A 19,126-nucleotide genomic window follows, 5' to 3' on the forward strand; every position below is an offset into this window, starting at 1 on the left:
ATCTTCCTGTTGGGCTTTTATTCTTTTTTTCATGGTGGAAATGTGCTCCATAAATTCATTTTTATATTGAACCTGAACTTCACTTTGTGCAGTAAAGTTGATTTATTATAACAGAGCAGCAACAATAAAACTAGAGCCAAGTTGAGTCAGCAGATGTTTTTTTTTACAGTGCAGGAATCTTAAAGGGACCTTACTTCAGTGTGGAATGGAGCAAGTTGTCTTGATTTTACCAACCAGAGTTTTTTTTCCTTTCACTATAAGTTTCTGCATCAGTTTCAGGTTTCTGTCAGAGTTTTGTATTTTTTTTATCAACTTATTAGTTGAACAAATGAAAATAAAAATTAACCTGAACCTGAATACAATCAGGAGGATCAGAGAAAAGCTTTAATAAAGTACCAGGAAGTACTTCAGTTTTCAGATTTTTCTGAGAGTTTAGATAAAAAAACACAAACCAATTTTGATTCTCATCAAAGTGCCACATTTCTAACCAATCGTTGAAAACAAAACCTTCTGCTTTAGATGCGTCAGAGATGCCTCAGCTGACATTGTGTTTTTTTCTCTTTTCTCTGAGACATGCACCGTCCTTCCTCCTTCCTTCCTCCTCCTCCCTCTCTGCCCAGCTGAATACCCACTAAAGGTAATTAGATCATAATGACCTCGCAGCATCCATATAAAACCTGATTATCCACGCCACCGTCTGCCTAATGAGCTGAAAAACTGCTGTGTGAGTGTGTGTCAGTGTGTGTGTGAAATGTCTGTATTTTACTCCTTTCGTCACAGCTCTGTGTGGCATCTCAACACTCACACTGGAGACAGAAACCACGAGCTGCAGGACGAGGGACCAAAACGTCCTGATCGTCCTAAAAGAGTCAAAACAAAATGAAAAAAACAAAATGCAACTTATTTAACCATCGCTGCAAAAACACAAAGTCTTACCAAGTATTTTTAGTCTAAATATCTTAGTGCACTGGAAATCAGACAAAACTAACTTACATGTAATGTTTCAGTGAGATATAGGGGCTTGTTTTAAGTAAATAATTCCTTAATATTGATTAAAAGTTTAGATTATTTCACTTATAAATGTTTTGTTTTAAGTGAAATAATCTGCCAGCAGAACAAGACATTTTAAAATCAATAATAATGAATTATTTAATTAAAACAAGCTCTTTTATTGTGCTGAAATGTTACCTATAAATTAGTTTTTCTTATTTCAAGTGTACTAAGATATTTGCACTAGAAACTGCCAGCCTATAGAAACTGTTTTTGCAGTGTGGTTAAATCGGTTGGATTTTGTTTTGTCTCTTTCAGGACATTGTGACTCTCGGTCCTGGTCCCTCGTCCTGCAGCTCGTGGTTTCTGTCTCCAGTGTTGAGAAGCCACACAGAACTGTGACAAAACTAATTTTGTTCCCTGCTCCCTGTTCCCTGTTCCCTGCTCCCTGTTCTCTGTTCCCTGTTCTCTGTTCTCTGCTTCCTGTTCCCTGTTCTCTGTTCCCTGCATACCTGCTTCCTGTTCCCTGTTCCCTGCTCCCTGTTCCCTGCTTCCTGTTCCCTGTTCTCTGTTCTCTGTTCCCTGCTTCCTGTTCCCTGTTCTCTGTTCCCTGCATACCTGCTTCCTGTTCCCTGCTCCCTGTTCCCTGCTTCCTGTTCCCTGTTCTCTGTTCCCTGTTCTCTGTTCTCTGTTCCCTGCTTCCTGTTCCCTGTTCTCTGTTCCCTGCATTCCTGCTCCCTGTTCCCTGCTTCCTGTTCCCTGTTCTCTGCTCCCTGCATACCTGTTCCCTGTTCCCTGCTTCCTGTTCCCTGCTCCCTGTTCCCTGCTCCCTGTTCCCTGCTCCCTGCTCCCTGTTCCCTGCTCCCTGTTCCCTGTTCTCTGTTCCCTGCATTCCTGCTCCCTGTTCCCTGCTTCCTGTTCCCTGCTTCCTGTTCCCTGTTCTCTGTTCCCTGCATTCCTGCTCCCTGTTCCCTGCTACCTGTTCCCTGTTCTCTGTTCCCTGCATACCTGTTCCCTGTTCTCTGTTCCCTGCATACCTGTTCCCTGTTCTCTGCTCCCTGTTCCCTGCTCCCTGTTCCCTGCTACCTGTTCCCTGTTCTCTGTTCCCTGCATACCTGTTCCCTGTTCTCTGCTTCCTGTTCCCTGTTCTCTGTTCCCTGCATACCTGCTCCCTGTTCCCTGCTCCCTGTTCTCTGCTTCCTGTTCCCTGTTCTCTGTTCCCTGCATACCTGCTCCCTGTTCCCTGCTCCCTGTTTCCTGTTCCCTGTTCCCTGTTCCCTGCTCCCCGCTCTGAAGCTGATGTAGCTTTAATTCTCTGTGGAAACGTACTTCCACCTCCCGACTCCTCCTCCTCCCCTCTGTGATAAAGAACTGCCTGTCCTGGCCTCGTGAATCTGTTCAGAGTGTGTGAATGATAGACTAACCCTTTTTTGAATGATAGACTCCCAGGGGTCACACTGCAGCCCCGGGGGCCCATTGTTGCTGCCCCTCTGCAGCCCCTCTCAGCTGCACTTGACGGCGCTTTGCTGCGATGTGTGTTTGCTCTCAGGTAGAAGAAGCAGCCGATCGCTCGTTGCCCTCCACTTCGCCTCACTGCTTCTTTTATAGCGGCTCAAATCGGGCCTCAAAGAGGCTGGATACTCAAACCCAACGGCAACAAACTCCCACTAGACGTGGGACGAGAGCAGAAATATCTGCAAATTCAAGCAGAAACTTTACAGCTTGAAACAAAAGGAGAAAAAACCTCAAAGTATCTGTAGAGAGACCATTCTTAGATCAAGAAAAAAAACAAAACCGGAAAAATTTTAAATAAAAAAAAAAAACTGAGAAATCTAAATGCATTTACAAAATAAGTAAAAAAAAAGAAAAAAAAAAGCTTAAGAATAAATAAATGTTTCATAAAATGCAGATAAACATGTTGCTAAAAAGAAAAAAGAAAACCTCGAGCACTTTTCGCAAATAAACAGCAACAGAAATGCAAAAAATCACAATTTATCACGTAAAACACATTAAAAGTAACATTTGAAAACAAAAATAAGTTAAGAAAAAGACAGAAAACCTCAATATTTGACAAGAATTACCCAAAAAGCACAATATAAAACCGAGTCATGCAGATCAAATAAAATCAAGAGACAATATTTAGGAAAATATATTTTAGAAGAGAAATAAAAAAATATTGTGAAAAATACTATAAAACAGATAATTAGATTAAAGATAATTTAAAAACGGTTAGAAAATAAAAACAGATAAAATATTGTTGAAAATTGAAACCATAAAATGAACAGAAAACAACAATAAACGAAATGGAAAAATATAATTGCTTCGTTCTTTTAGAAATTAATACCAAAATAACAATAAACAAAAGAAAAACATGAATAAAACATTTTAATGCAACCAAAAAACAAACAAACCCAACAGCAGTGATTAGCTGTCATTTTATTTAACACTTTGGCTGTAATATTTAATTTCTATTGTCCAGCTGCTGAATGTTATTCTCTGTATTCATTAACGACGTTTCCTCTTGTTTCCTGCTTTATGAGGCAAAATTGAAAACAAATCCAATCTGAACTGGTTCATATCATCGTTTACCTTTTTTTGTCAATATTTTTATTAGAGCCAATCAAACAAATTACAATATAAATTCTTATTTTACATATACTCTTATTGATACACTTAATATAACTGAGAAAATGGTGCATAAAAAGGAAATACAGTTTCAGCCTCTTTTTTGTTGCTTTTACTCTCTTAAATCACCATTTTATTTTACTTTCTCATAGGTTTTCTGTCTTTTTGTGTTAAATCTTTTTAATCTTTCCTATCTATATCAGTTATTTTCTTCCTAACAGTCCTGCACAGACACAATGTAAAATAAAACCTGTTTTTAGAACCATTTTCCTGTGAAGCCAATCTAATTTTCTAAAGAAGGAGCACATTAAGTTCCTGCAACAGTTTGAAAAGGCCGACCGCTCTCAGCCACGGCCCTTTAACCAGGAGTTAATTATCCTTTTTATTCTCCGTGAATGAGTTAATTGATTAATGAGAACTGTTAATGGATTTATCTGTAAACAGCCTCTCTGTTTTCCAGCTCTGCGCTGCGACTCGGAGACGAGAGGCTCGTTCAGATCCTTCTGTTCGCTTTAATTAAAAACTCAAGAATCGGCCTCTCAGAGGGATCGGCCTCCGCAGCTCCTCTGTGCTCCGGGTCTCCCACAATAACACCCATTAAATACAACGAGGAAGAAAGACGGCGCTGTAATTTAAATCCCCTCCTCCTCTGCCTCTTTACATCATCTGGTTTGAGCTGCGAGCGGGACGCAGACGCCGATGGAGGAGAAAGAGGCGGATGAATGTGGAGCTTCAAAGCGCGGCGGCTCTTCAGGGGAATAATCAGCCGGCTCAGGGCGGCTTAGCGCGGCTAACAACGCTTTCTACAAAAAACCTTCATCAAACCTTCATCAAACCAGAGGCGAGAGCAGAAAACAGAGATGGAGATGTGGGTTTGAATCCTCCGCCTTCATTCAGCTTTGAAAGAAGCGGCTTCGCCATCTGAAGTTTATGTTCAATTTACCACAGCGTGGCACAAATTGAAATTATGAAGATATTATATATTCGCTTAATGGAAACACAGCAAAAAAAAAACTAATGTTCTAAGATTAAAAAATGTTTTTTCAGCCATATGGAAACAATTTTCCATATCACAGGAGTCACATGATCAACAGCTGGATGTTACTACTGGTGAAAACGACAAAGAAAACAGGAAGTGGTAGTGGAATGGGTTTTGATTTTTGGGGGTGCAATGTGTAGTTGTGTATAATTCCAACATGTTGAATCCACTGCTTTTCTGTAAAATGGCCAACTACAATTTTTCCAAAATGCCGCATAAGCCTCAATAAGACGCTTGTTTAGATTGATCATGTGACTTTTTATTCAAAGTATTAGTTGGCTTCTTCCCTGATTGGCTGATAGATAATTAGCCTTAGTGCCTGAATTAGCGGCTGAATTATGAATATAATCTCATCTAACTGTTTACATCCTTCGTCACTGGTTTTTAATGACTTATAGTCACACATGAATAAGTTTGTTCACATTAGAAGTAATTAAAAACATGAACATCATACCACTTCCTGTCATGTTCTTCGTCTTTTCTGCCAGTAGTAACATCCAGTTGTTGATCACGTGACTCGTCTGATGTTTCCATTGCAGTTTTGCAAAATACACAAACTTTGATTCAGCCATAAAACCACCTCATCTTAGCACAATACTTTTTAGCTAAAAATGCTATATAAATATTGCCGTTAGAGGGGCTGTATTTTGCATTTTGAAAGCATCAAGTGCCATTTTATAGCACAAGCGAGTAACTGTTACCTTCTGTTGTTATAAAAATGTATATGACTTAAAAGAAATTTGACTTCATAACTCAACACCTTGAATTTGGGCCTCTGTTTCTTTAAGAAGCTCCTGGTCTCTCTGAAGCTCCGCCTTCATGAAGACATCACAACCTGGCTCCTCTGTTAACCCTTCAACAGCATTTTATCAGCATTTCACTGAGAAGTAGCTCCTATAATGAGCTCAGCTGATGTGCAGTTCCACCAGGTGTTTGCTAATTGCTGCTGGCTAGTCTGAAGGAGCTGAGTGGAGCAGGGCTGCTCTGTGGGGTGGAAACATTTTATATTTGTGCCTCTATCATTTTAAATATATTAATAAAGGGTCATCGAAGGTCAACCAGCCAGCCCACAACAAAAATTGGAGTCAATCAGTTGCGCTTCGTTTGTGCAGCAGAAATTTTCATTTGTGCCGTTTTAATTTGTAATATTTATAAATGAAAATCTGAGCTTAACATAATCTTATTATATTTTCTTTAACTTTTTTTATTACTCCTGGATAAAACAAAATGTATTACTGCCGATAAACTGAAGAGATGAGATGCATCACACCTGTTGTGACATTTTTATTTTACGTTTACCAAACAGTTCATACTTTGAATAAAACGTTACATGATCAGTCTAAACATGAAACTCTAAGTAAAAGACGTTTTCCCAGCACTTCTGCGCTACATGTTGCCTCTGATTCCAGTTTTAGGCTCCTGAGGGGAAAAACTCTGCAGAAAGAACACCAACAGATGGCCATTCTTGATTAACAGCTCAATGTGGCTAATGAAACTTTTAAGATGTCGTTAAACGTTTAACAAAACTCACTTGACATCGCTGAGCTTAGGCTCTCCGGGCAAAATGGAGATAAGGATGTTAAAGACGCTGCTGGTCACGTAGGATTGCTTTCCCTCGTTTTCTGTTGTTTTCATGAGAAAAGCAGCAATTACAAGAACACAAAAAGGACGTGAATGGAGGGAGAAACGGCGCTTAAATAAATTATGTGAGTGATAATCTGAGGAGAAAGCAGCTCCATCGGACATATGGCCGAGTGCCGCAGGATGGAGGGTTTTTCATGGTCTTCACTCTATTACAAGGATTAGAGATGCAGGGAGGCCGACACACACACACAAACACACACACACACACACACACACACATCGAGGAGCATTGGTCTTCTATTCCTGTGGTCTGATGGTTAAACCACCAAAAAGAAAGTTTATTCCAGGCCCATAAAACATTTTGTACATTTTGCTCTAAAGACGAACCTGAAATATGTGACGATGAAAATGTTGAGTCCGATTAATGTTTAGTTCATTTTCATTTATTTAAATAGCACTAATTAAAGTTGCAGCTTGTAACATTTATAAACAAATATTTTGTAAAACAAATTTGTTAAACTATCACTGTGTTTAACATGAGATAATCTGTGGGAAAAAAATCAAGCTTCTCTGTGTCTGATACTGTCCGCAGAAATGCACTGCTTCATTTCTGAAACAACCAATCAGAACCAGTGGGAGGGTCTTAGCGCTGTCAGTCACGCTCGTGTTCGCATCCATCCAGATATCTGAGAAACACAAACTTGAAGTTGAACAAAATTAAACCTGCAACTAAAAGAATTACTGCAAAAGCCAAACATAATCTTAAAGCTTTGCTTTAAAAGTCATTAAGACACATAATACATGTAAAGTATACATTTTACTATAAATGTATACTGTAATATATTCGTTATTGAGTCTCATTATTAATACATGAGGTCCCAATAATTTTGAGGAAATTCAGTGTTTAGTTTATGACAATGTCTGATCATTTATTTAGTTTTTTATTAGTTATTTGTAATTTGTTCATTATGTTTGTGTTGTAACAGAAACTAGACTTTTTATTTTCATCTGGAACCACTGGACCCAAATCATGGATTTACTTCCTTTTTAGCTGACCTACTGCAGCAGAAATGATAAAACATCTCCGCCTGGCTGCAGAAATGTTCTGCATCCTTCAAAATTTTAAAGTCCTCAGTGTTAATGCACTCCTGAAGATCTCATCAAGACCCTCCAAAGACTTTTCACACTCCCAAGTGCTTGAAAAAAACACCATCAAACTGTTTTTTTGCAGTAAGTAAAAGGTTTTTTGGTGTCTGGAAAATGGGCAGTTTAAAAACCCTCCCCAATGTAATGTCAAGAATCAGCAGGCACTTCCCCGTTACCTAGCAACCCCAGCAGAGTTCCATCGTTACCTGGCAGCCCAAACAGAGCTCCAGTATGTTTGGTCAGCTGGTTGTACTGCTGTATGTGCTGTACAATGGCTGCTGGAAAAGACAAGTGTTTTGTTGTTGACTTACCATCCAGAAACCACTTGCTGCACTCTTGTTGGTTGCGCAGGAGGCTTCACTTCTGCTTTTCAAAGATATGTGTTTGTATCATTGTGTGTCTGTTTGCAGCCATTTTCACATACAAGTGTAAATGTTGAGTTTGGGGGCGTGACCAGAAGCAGCTTGACAAGACGCTCTAAAACAGCTCAAAGATAGGCAGAACCAAACAGACTAAAATCTGATTATGAAGAATGATTTTGTGCAAAAGAAAATTAATAAATATCCTAATCTGTTCAATGAGGCATAATGGGTGACCTTTAATAATGACCTATCATCTGGCACCAGTAGATGATTGAAAAACTTTATTCTGAAGAGTTTATGAGATACCATGTCATTATGCAATAATAATGTCAACCTGTAACTAACAGGTTGGACAATGTGGCCCCACGCTGGCTGCTAATCTACAGCATCTAAACAGGAAAATGTTGGAATGAAACCTGAAGAATCTGCAGAATCAGATTTGTTTGCTTCTGTTCATCTGTCAGTGGAGAGATGTTTCTGGAATCGTGTAATAACAACAAACAGGTGGAAGGTCAGAAATAAAAACCCTGAGGTTGGACTTTGATGAGCGGTGGAGCGAAGAAGCACCTGGACCTGGGAGGGAGGCAGGGATTTCCACATTAGCTTCCCCTCTTTCTCCGGACGGACCCCCATGAAATCACCCCTTAAGTAAAGGATCACTCACCATGAGCGTGTGGCCATGCTGGTAAAGCCCGTGGTAAATCGAAACCATTACTGTCTGGTGCTGAAAAGGCAGAACTAAAGACCGTCCTGTGTCCCACCACTCGCTGCTGGCTTTCTAATGCAACAGCTGTGTGTGTGCGTGTGTGTGTGTGTGTGCGTGTTTGTGTTCACACCGCGACAGTGTGGACCTCCTCCATTAAAAATACAAAGGAATCAGATAAAGTAAAATAAGTGCAGCCTTTGAGGAAAGTTTTAAAAAGACACATTTCCTTATATATTTAGGTCAAATATTACACTTTATTTTGAAGGGAAGGAATTGTATCAGTGACAAACACTTTAAACTCTGTAATTGATTTAAAAATGAAAGAAACATGTTTAGGGACTAAATAACAAATGTAATAGAAAATATGTGCTTATGTGCTGACAACTACTCCATCCAAAGTGTTAAATATTGGTAAATAAATAAATAAAATATCATAAATAAATAAAAAAATCAGTAATGCACATTAAAATATTAAATAAATGAGCCCAGAGATCACTGCTTAATATGTTTTTTGTCAAAGTTTGAGCAGAGAAACGAAAAGGAAGAACTGTTCCAAACAAGTTCTCTTTTAATATACATAATTTTAAGTGAAAAAAAACTTAATAAGGTTTTAATTTTCAACCTTAATAAGGTTGAAAATTAGAATTTTCAAATTCTAATCTGTATTAGAATTTGAAAATTGCTGTTCACAGTTGAACTTCATCTAATCTGACTGAGATGAAGGTATTCTGCAAGGGAGAATGTGCAAAAAAAAATTTATGGTGATTCAAGTCAGTTTTTCAGTGAAAGATGCTTAAGTTCAAATTTATTTGTCTAGCCAATTTCAGCAACATGTTCCGGGTTAGTGTCGATTTGTGCCACTCTTTCCTGATGTTTTGTCTTTTTGTGTCTCATTTTTGATCTACTCACATCAAATCCCAATAAAAACCAGAGAGCACCAAAGAATTATAATCAAGTAAGATTAGCACTTCAACAAGTTTTACTCAAGTAAAAGTAAAAAGGTATTTGGTAAAAAGTCTACTAAAGAACTGAGAAACAGATCAAATTATCATTTAATATTAAAAAATTACATAATCAGATGGACCAAAATATAAAGTTAAGTGGAAATTTTAGTATTTTAGGGATGAAAATTCATCTAAGTAACAGAAAAATAGCAAAATCATCTAAAAATCAGTTTATTTCAATATAAAACTCATGAAACTTTAACAAAAGCTGCAGGTGTGTGTCTGTATTTGGTGAAATTTTGTTTTTTTGCTCAAAAAAGTTACTCAAGTAAATGTAATTGAGTAAATGAGTACCTGACTGATGAAAACCCATTAAAGTTTTGTGGCTTTGACCCATTTTTAGCACCTGGCCGCCCGCTCCGTCTTCCTGTTTCTGTTTTATTCTCTCTTTCATGTCTTCACCAACAAACTGAGGCCTTTCTCCCGCCCTCGGCCCTCCCGTCCGGTCTCTCCGGCCCAGCCATGTATGACAGATATGGTTGATTGTGAGCAGATCATTGAGGTGAATGGATTCAGTGGAACCTCCCATTCAGCTCACAGTCGAAGCTCTCAAAGGAGCCCTGATATGGAAAAAATGGGGAAATCCTCCTGGCTGCTCCTTTATTCTGCAGGCTGTGTGCGAGCTGCTGACTTTAGTCCATCTGAAACGATCAAGTAAAGCTGAAGTAGGAAGTAGCATGAATGTCCCTCCTAGTGGGCACCATGACCGTAATCTGTTGTGTCCATGCACGCTCGCTGGGGGCTCAAACATCTGAAAACAGGAAATGAAAAAGTCCTTTTGACTCTTTCTTCAGCGATAATGAAGTTTGTAGCATCAGTGCTGATTTTCTCCAAAGACTGTCGGCCTCCTTGTAATATGAAAAGCGTTCAGTTTTCTATGAATGGACATTTAAATGAGTCATTGGAGAGATTTGAATATCGTCTGTAAAGTTCTGCCCTCAGCTGTCAGTGTTGGAAACTGTCACAGTGGGACTCCATGTCGACTTTATGTTTGGGACTTTCAAACATGATGTCAGGAGGACCCTGACATGTTATTGTTTACATCTGGGAATTTCACGCGTGGGCAGAACGCTGGAGGGCAGAAAAAGACGATTCTATTACATGCTGTCCATAGCGGTGCTGAAAACTGGAGATGCAGGTATTTTGAGTTCAGTGCAGTGGTTCCTGGAAGATAAGTCAAAAACCGAACACCTGTCTTTTCCAGCAGTCATTATACAGCAGTGAAACCAGCTGACCAAAGGTGCTGGAACTCAGCTGGGGTTGCTAGGTAACGGACAGAGTTCCACGGGGGTTGCTAGGTAACGGCACAGTGTCCGTCGAATGTTACAGAAGTTTCTAAAACGGCTCATTTTCCAGACACCAAAAACCATTAACTTATTGCCAAAAAACAGCTGGGTGAGTTTTTTTAAGCGCTTCAGCAGTTTTTAGATGCAGTAAAAACTAAAATGGAAGAATAAAAACGTGCAAAATGTGAATTTATTATATTAGATCCCCTTTAAAATATAGAAAATAGCCATAAAAAGTACAGATGCCTGATCTGTGAGGATTGAATAAAATGAGAAATGTTACGTAAAAGTTTACCTAACTGGGTATTTGCCCCAACATTAAAGACAGACATTTTTACACCAGATTTAGTTGAGTTTATGTCCCGTCCACGTGAATCGGTCTGCTCTGCACCGGATCACGGGAGACAAACGGCTCTCAGACAGTTGAATTTCCCTCGTTCTCGTTTCTTCATCCTCCTGAGAACGGTGGCAGAAGCAGATGCCGGCGATGTGACGGATAGATTTCTGTTTCCCACAGCGGAGCTCCTGCCTGTCAGACTATATGAGCACCAGATCCCTGGCTGGGTTGGATCTGACTGGATTAGCTGTTTCCTGCCCAGACACAATAGAGTACAGCAGGAACCCAGATCAAACCCCACACACGCAGCTACATGTGCAAGGCCGTGCATATCATAACATGTGCATGTGCGCATTGGTGTGTGCGCACATCGGGAGCAAAGAGCCGGGCTAAAGGGCCGAAAGCCAACAAAGAACAAGGAGAGGGAAGCAGCAGGAAGCTGACTAGTCACTTTATCCGCCTCGCGCTCTCCGTGCTCGTGCAGACGGCGAGATCAAGAGGCAGAGATGAAGTTAAAATCAAAGGTTGCAGCTTGGGTTTAATCCAGAGTGAGAGAGGCAAGGGGGAGAGGGCAGGAGGTCGGTTCAGGTTTAAAGAGAAGCAAAATAAGAGAAGCGATAATTTTCAATACTTAGATTAGATAGTCTGTCTCCTTCCAAGTCCTTGCATTTCAGACAGACAAAATACCATCTTAAGACTTTTTTAAAGTATCAAATTAACAAATGTATCAAGTGGGGGCACATCAATTCATCAGTTAGTTTTTCAGCTTACAGATCTGCTCTGCACACTGCAAAAACTCAAAATCTTACCAAGTATTTTGGGTCAGGTTCCTACTGCAAATATCTTATTACACTTCAAATTAGACTAAACTAAAAAGTAACCTTTTGTCAAAAATATAGGGGCCTTATTTAAGTCAATAATTCCTTAATATTGATGAAAAACTGCTCATTTCACTGGCAGATCATTTTCCAATACAATAGTCTGCCAGTGAACTTTTTCATCAATATTAATGAATCATATACTTAAAACAAGCTCATTTATTGTGACGAAAGGTCACGTTTCAGTTTGGTCTTGTTTTAAATAGTTACTTTAAATAGTAAAGTGAAAAGTCACCCTTCAGATATTTACATGGAAACTAGACCCCAAAAATTCTTGGTTAGATTTTGTGTTTTTGCAGTGCAGGAACCTTCTCAAGGCCAGACTGAACAACTTTCTCTGTAAATGTCAAGTTGCCATATCAGACTGTTTGATGAAGAAAATGGGGTTGAAACAATTAATCGTGATTAATTGATTAATTAAATAGTTGTCAGCTAATTTAGTAAACAAATAATTGTTAACATGCAGATTCTAAAATATGACATTTCTGAAAGCACACTCTCAGAGCAGAAATTATGCAAAAACTGCATGAAAAATAAATACATTATGCATTTAAGATAAAAGAAAAACAGTTTGTAAATATGTTCGACCCAGAAGTTTTAGCTAAACATGATTCAAATTCTCTAAAAAAAAAAATAATATTTATATTAATCACCTTTTATGGTCCACTTATAAATCAGTTAATCCAAAAGCTACAGTGACTTGAAGTCAAGCAGAAAGGCTGAGCTTTTCACATGTTGATGTTACAAGTATTTATTTATCTGCATCTTTTGCTACGAATGATCAAACGTTCAATAAAGGAATGCTGTTATTGCATCTTAGGCTACAGAATTATTATTTTATTATTTCAAAGATGAACTTAATTTTAATTTTCTTGTGTATTTCCAATATTGTATAAAAAGCCTAAAGTGGTTAAATGAAACAATTACTGAATGTTTCTGTTTTTTAATCCATTTATTCATCAGAATTATCAATAGAATAATCAATTACTGAAATAACTGGTAGTTGCAGCCCTAGAAGAAAACCTGGATCACTCTTTGCTTTGTGGATAGATTCATCTTTATCCTGATAAATTATAGTTTTTATTTTTGGTCTGGTTTTTAGTGCTAATGTCTTGGTACACTTGAAAAAAGACAAATCTAACTTATAAGTAACGTTTTCAGCTTGTTTTAAGTAAATAATTCCTTAATATTGATGAAAAAGTTCTGGCAGATTATTTCACTTCCAACCTGGGAAAAATGTCTTGTTATAAGTGAAATAATCTGCCAGTGCAACTCACACTTTTCCATCAATATTAAGCTGTTAATTACTTAAAACAAGCTCCTGTCTTGCTGAAAAGTTACTTGAAAAATATCTTATGAGTGAATTTATCTGCCGATGGAACTGGAGCTTTTAGATTTTTCCCTCGTCTTGAATTAAATGTGTAAACTGGCTCACCACTCCCCCAGGAAGAACATTTTACAACATCTTTATTATTTGCTATCATTTTTTGAGTTAATCGCAGGGCATGCGATTAATTAATCGCAATTTAGTCATGGTAAGCAAAACCTCTGTGCTGTTAAAATATTGAATAAAAATATATTTACTGTGTTTAATCTGTTTATTTAGGTTCTTCAACCATCAGATCTGTGTAAAGTTCTGTCCACTCAGGAACCTCTGGTTATTTGTGGATCTTTATAAATGTGGGTTGTCGACGCTGCTGTTTGCGTCGGGGACGTCTGTGTTGGTGCGACATGTTTAGCATTGAGATGCTAATTTAGGCTAGAATAGCTTCGCTGATAGGCTAACTCCTTTTAGCACAACTTGAACACAACAAAAGTTTTTTCCAGCGTCAAATCAGATCGATTTGTGAAGCAGAAATTTATCTGAAGTAGAAGAGAAGCGGATTTTGTAATCGTGCGTCAGATTTACGGATCTACCAGAAACGCGTGAATACAAAAGTTCCGCCCCTAATAATCCTTGCTTATACAAAAAATGTGTTTGATTGCCTTAAAAGCTATTGTCTAATTAATCGAAATAAACACGTTAAAGTCCTGTTAGTTTTACGGCTTACCTTCCTTTAAGAGACTTTTTCCTGTCTTGGAGAGAGTTATCTATTTTTCATGAGTTCTGTTTTTATGAGATAAAGCACTTTGAACTGCCTTGTTGCTGAAATGTGTTACCAAATGAACTTGACTGATTTATTTCACATTTATACGTTATAGTAAGACAGCTAGATTTCACTCACTACCAGTATAGCTGCAGAATTTGATGAGTTTTTGTTTATGTTTAGTCACCTGAAATTAAATTAATTTGACAAGAGAATAATTTAAAGTGCTTAAAATCTTGCAGGTTTGTTGTGAACGCAGACTTTGAGCTTTAATCTTGGTAGAGCATCTCTTGGTTCTGTCTCATTTGGGCCTCGCAGGTGGACAGAGAGGTGCCTGATTCTAAGGTTACATATTTTGTTTTAGGCTTTTGTTCCTCCTCCGTTGGGGATTTGAACCCCAGACGCCTCCCGTCCTAATCTCCGTCCAGTTGGTGTCTCTGGCTCGATGTTTCTCTGAAGATTATCATCTCACATTAAAAGTTTTGCATCTATTTTTATTTTTTATTTTTTATTTTTTGCTGTTTTAATATAAATTTTTAGAGGGGTTGAAAGTTTATTTCAGCTGCAGGATTTTGGGGCTGTGAAAGACTTTCTGAGTGGGAGCAGGTTCTTATTTGTTCTTTGTCTAACTGCTGCGTCACGCTGTGTGGAAATGCCATCACAGAAGTGATCTAAACGTGTGGAAAAACGGCTCCAGAATCCCTCAGTCCGCTGATCCGTGTGAGAACGCTTGTCCCTCAGCGTATGCATATATAAGCCTACCAAACACTTTCAATTACAACACTGTTCCTGTTCCTTCTCTCACACACAGGCGCCCTGAAAAGGCAGAGTCCCTTTTTCCCTGTTATGCAAATAACAGCAGCCTTAAAACGATTTGAGTGAGAATTAAACGTGAATTAAATGAGGCTTGGTTCTTTTCTCTCCTTTCTGTCTGAATAGGGCAAAGTCCCGTCACCATGGGAGATCCCCACGCCGCTGCCATGCCTGTTATGGGATTGACAAGACGAGAAGTGACATAAATACCATGGCCAGCGTTCAATCCAATTATGTGGCGTGGCCCGCCTCAATACCTGCTGGCCACGCAGCGCTGCGCTGGCGTCCTTGCATTCAGAAATGAGACGAGCTGCATTCATCTCCACGCCTCACACTAACCTTGGGCTCCTAACCTCAGTGAGATCTGAGTCTGCCTCCCATCCTACACTCAGCCCATCAGCCCGGCTTAATGCGGGCCTTTGGACAAGGTGCTTTAACCCCCTCCCCAGAGTAAAACACAGTCCGCTCTGAAATCCCCAAAGGGCCACAAATGAACAAGTTTTAATATAATAATATGCAGGCAGCTCTGCAACAGGAAGCATTCTTTTAAACAGGAAGAGTTCAAAAAACCAAAACACTGATAAAGACTGTTGCAGAGTCGACACTTTAAAACTAATTAGATAAAGAGGAAGAGGCCAGAAATGTTATCAAAATCCAGTTAAATTGGTCCTGATTACGGCTGTGGAGATATTTACCTCAGAGGTGTTTTTTTTTTTTTAAAGATTTCTTTTTGAGTCATGTTTGGTTTCCTAATGAAGCTGCAGGCATCAGAAATAGTTCTGTCTGAAATAATGAATTTAACGGCCAAACATAACTCAAACATTTTAGCACATAAAGATCTGAAAACTCCAACTTTGAAAATGTCTAAAACCGAGTTTAGAAACTAATTAGTCAAAGTGAATATTTACTGAGATGACATGGACGGACGGACAGACGGACAGACAGATGGATTGAAGGTTGGTTGGTTGGTTGGTTAATTGGTTGGATGGCTGCATTTTTCCAGAACCAGTCAGACGCTCTGTCACAAAGATGTTGCCAAGCTAACCTCTAACCTTTGACCTCTGGTTCCTGTTCCTGCTTCCTGTTGGTTCTGACCAGGTCTGTGAAACGACCCGGTCCATCTTTGCTTCCCCTCTCCTCTGACAGCCCAGAGATCTAAACCGGTCCTGACAACCACATCCCCCCAGTTCTCTCGGTTCCTCTCGGTTTCTCCCGGTTCCCCCGGTTCTGGGCTTGGCTCGGACCCATTTTAACCACAGGCATTTACAAGTTCCCTCTAACCAACCTGCCAGGTGCTTTAAGCCTCCTGCTGCAGGCCGCAGAACGTCATGAGCCTCCAATAAGATTAGCGCAGAATGGGCCGTGAATGGAATAATGGAGGAGCACATAAAGGGAGAGACTGTTAGCACAGCGATGTGCCGCTCTGAGCTCCCATGACCAATCTCCAGCTAATGAGCATTCAGCGAGCGTGCTCTGTGTCACCGGAGTCCCGAGGCTGCGATGGGACACCGAGGCGAGCCATTTCTCATATTTGTCAGCGACACGGGTTAATCGCTTTGGTCAAGTTTTACTTTTATTGTATGGATTCAAAACGCTGAGGACGTTCTCACACTCTGGCTCTGCTTGATGAAAAGTCATGGGGCGGCAGGCTGCCGACAGAGCATTTCATCCTGAGGAGTTCATTCTGGAGGCTGGAGTGGTTGGTTGGTTGGTTGGTTGGTTGGTTGGTTGGTTGGTTGGTTGGTTGGTTGGTTGGTTGGTTGGATGGATGGATGGATGGATGGATGGATGGATGGATGGATGGATGGATGGATGGATGGATGGATGGATGGATGGATGGATGGATGGATGGATGGATGGATGGATGGATGGATGGATGGATGGATGGATGGATGGATGGATGGATGGATGGTTTGTTGGTTGCATTCATAGATCGGAGCATATTGGTGAAACAAATCATGATTTTCCAAAAATGAACTTCAAAAACCAAAGATTTATCGATCAAATCGATTTATCAGTCGTCTGCATTAAGACCCATAAAGTCCATCGACCTCCAGACGGCGAGGGGAAATGGCAGAGAACAAATTACACAGGACAGCAAAGCGAGTGTATACACACACACACACACACACCTACACACATTCAGCGTAAGCTGCTTTCCGTCTGCCTGCACAGAATGAACCGATGTTTAATAGAAAGTTAATATGACTTTAATGCTCGTCGCTGCGTCGCAGTGATGAAAGGCCGCACTAATCCGCTCTGTTCCACCGACTTTCAGACCCTCAGAGATCCTCACCATTACTCACCATTACACAGACGAAAATATGTTCAGTTATTTAAAGGACATGTCATGGAAAATCATGCATCTCACAATGTTAGCATCTCCTTTTGAAAAGAAGCACTGAAATTTAAATACATTTTCTGCAGCTTTTGGATGTTTTCCTTGTCCAACACACCTGAATCACAAGAATAGTTAATGACAAAGTCTTTGCAGAAATTGCTGACCGTAAGATTTTTACTACAAGAACGGCGATAACAGAAGAAAACAGATGCAGAAGCTGAAATATGAAGAGACTTTGGTTTATTTTTTTAGTTTGTGTTTAGTTTTGCTTATTTCCAGGAGCAGACCAAGTGGTGGAAATGTATGGAGCACTTTTTGCCTCACAAATCAGTTTTGTTGCTAATCTTTGACTATAATGTTTTAAAAACCTCAAAAAGACATAAGACTTTCGGTTTTGAGAAAGTTTAAATGTTTTATTCAAGCAGAAAAACGACTAATAAATGCTCTTTTAAAAGCAGATTTTCATGCATGTACATTTTACCCACAATGATGCAAAGTGACGAGAGTTTTGACACTGGATGGTGAAAAACTGCAAACAAAGAGTTCCTGCTACACTTTCACCAAAATAATCACTACAGTGGACAAATATCTAAAATCCACTTTCTTGTCTTTCTTGTGGATTTTTATGTTATAAATACACACAGACCACTCAAGTGGACACTAGTGTGCATCAAACAATACACTGCCAACTACTGGACATTCACTGCAAGTGCAAGAAAATGTTTGTTAAATCCAATATGGCCGACAGATGGAAAACCAGGAATATCCAGTCCCTCCTTCTACTGTAGAGGACTGACAGGTAACCCCTACAGACTAAAACTACTGATGCATTTTCCAAATAACAGCTTTGTATTTGGAGAAAATTACAACTGATTACCTAAAAAAATCCTTTCTTATTGTCTTAAGAAAATCAAAAACACTTTGGAAAAAATCCTGCCATAAAGCATCATGATTCATGCATGAAAGTGTTAATTTCTGTGCGCCAAGAACTGTGTGAATATTAAAGACGATAAAAAGTAAAACACTAATGGAGTGGTGTTCAAAAGAAATGGAAACACTTTGCAAATAACAGCAGGAATGTAAACATTTATTGAAGTTTTTGATGCAAACTTCAAGGGTAAAAGACACTAAATGCTGAAAAAACTGTCAACAAAGCTTCAGCTAATCCCCAAATATAACAAAGAAAATAATCAGGAATAAATTTCTCCCATCATGTTGGAGGATTTTTCTGCTCCTTTGTGACATAAATGCGTCTATTTGTTCAGACTTCAGAGAGTTAACAGGAGAATTAACTAGTTATGGCCGCAGACAGCTTGTTTGCATGTGTAATGGGCGCAGCCACTAATAATGGAGGCGGGTCGGTGTTGTAAGACTTTGCCGGGCTAATGGCCTTAAAATGAGTCTTAACTGGTGTTAAATTCACCAACAGCTGCTGTTCTGGTTAAGAATCGGAGCAGCAGGTCGGAGAGTCCGTCGGACCAGGAGGACAAATTAGTTCTGCTGATGCTCATCAACCATCTGCTCCACTTCAGCACAATGGAGGGATTTTCTGAACGAATAAAATGCTCTGAATGCAACACTTTCTTTTTTTTTTTTTTGGTTAAGGTGTCAAATGTCTGAGCGGAGCAGATTTAATGATCTCTTCCTTTTTGTGGAGCAGCAGATCGTTTTGTCGTTATGCCTTAAAACGAGGCGTTCATGGGATTAAAATGCTGCACAGATTCACACAGATTGATAAAAGCAACAATTTCTACTAGAGAATCAGCAAAGACAGCTTCTAGATTTTCTTCAGTTTCATCCCAAAACTTTTTAATTTGTTTGAAGATTTCAGCCAATGGTGAATATTTATGTTTCACTAGTAACAGCTAAAAGGAAACAAAACAAAGCTGGAAAATTAAGTATTGATTTCTAAAGCACTGGAAAAAAAG

The sequence above is a fragment of the Poecilia mexicana genome, unplaced genomic scaffold, assembly GCF_051168715.1.
Source record: "Poecilia mexicana isolate PSO_F unplaced genomic scaffold, ASM5116871v1 scaffold_6, whole genome shotgun sequence".
Classification (NCBI taxonomy): domain Eukaryota; kingdom Metazoa; phylum Chordata; class Actinopteri; order Cyprinodontiformes; family Poeciliidae; genus Poecilia; species Poecilia mexicana.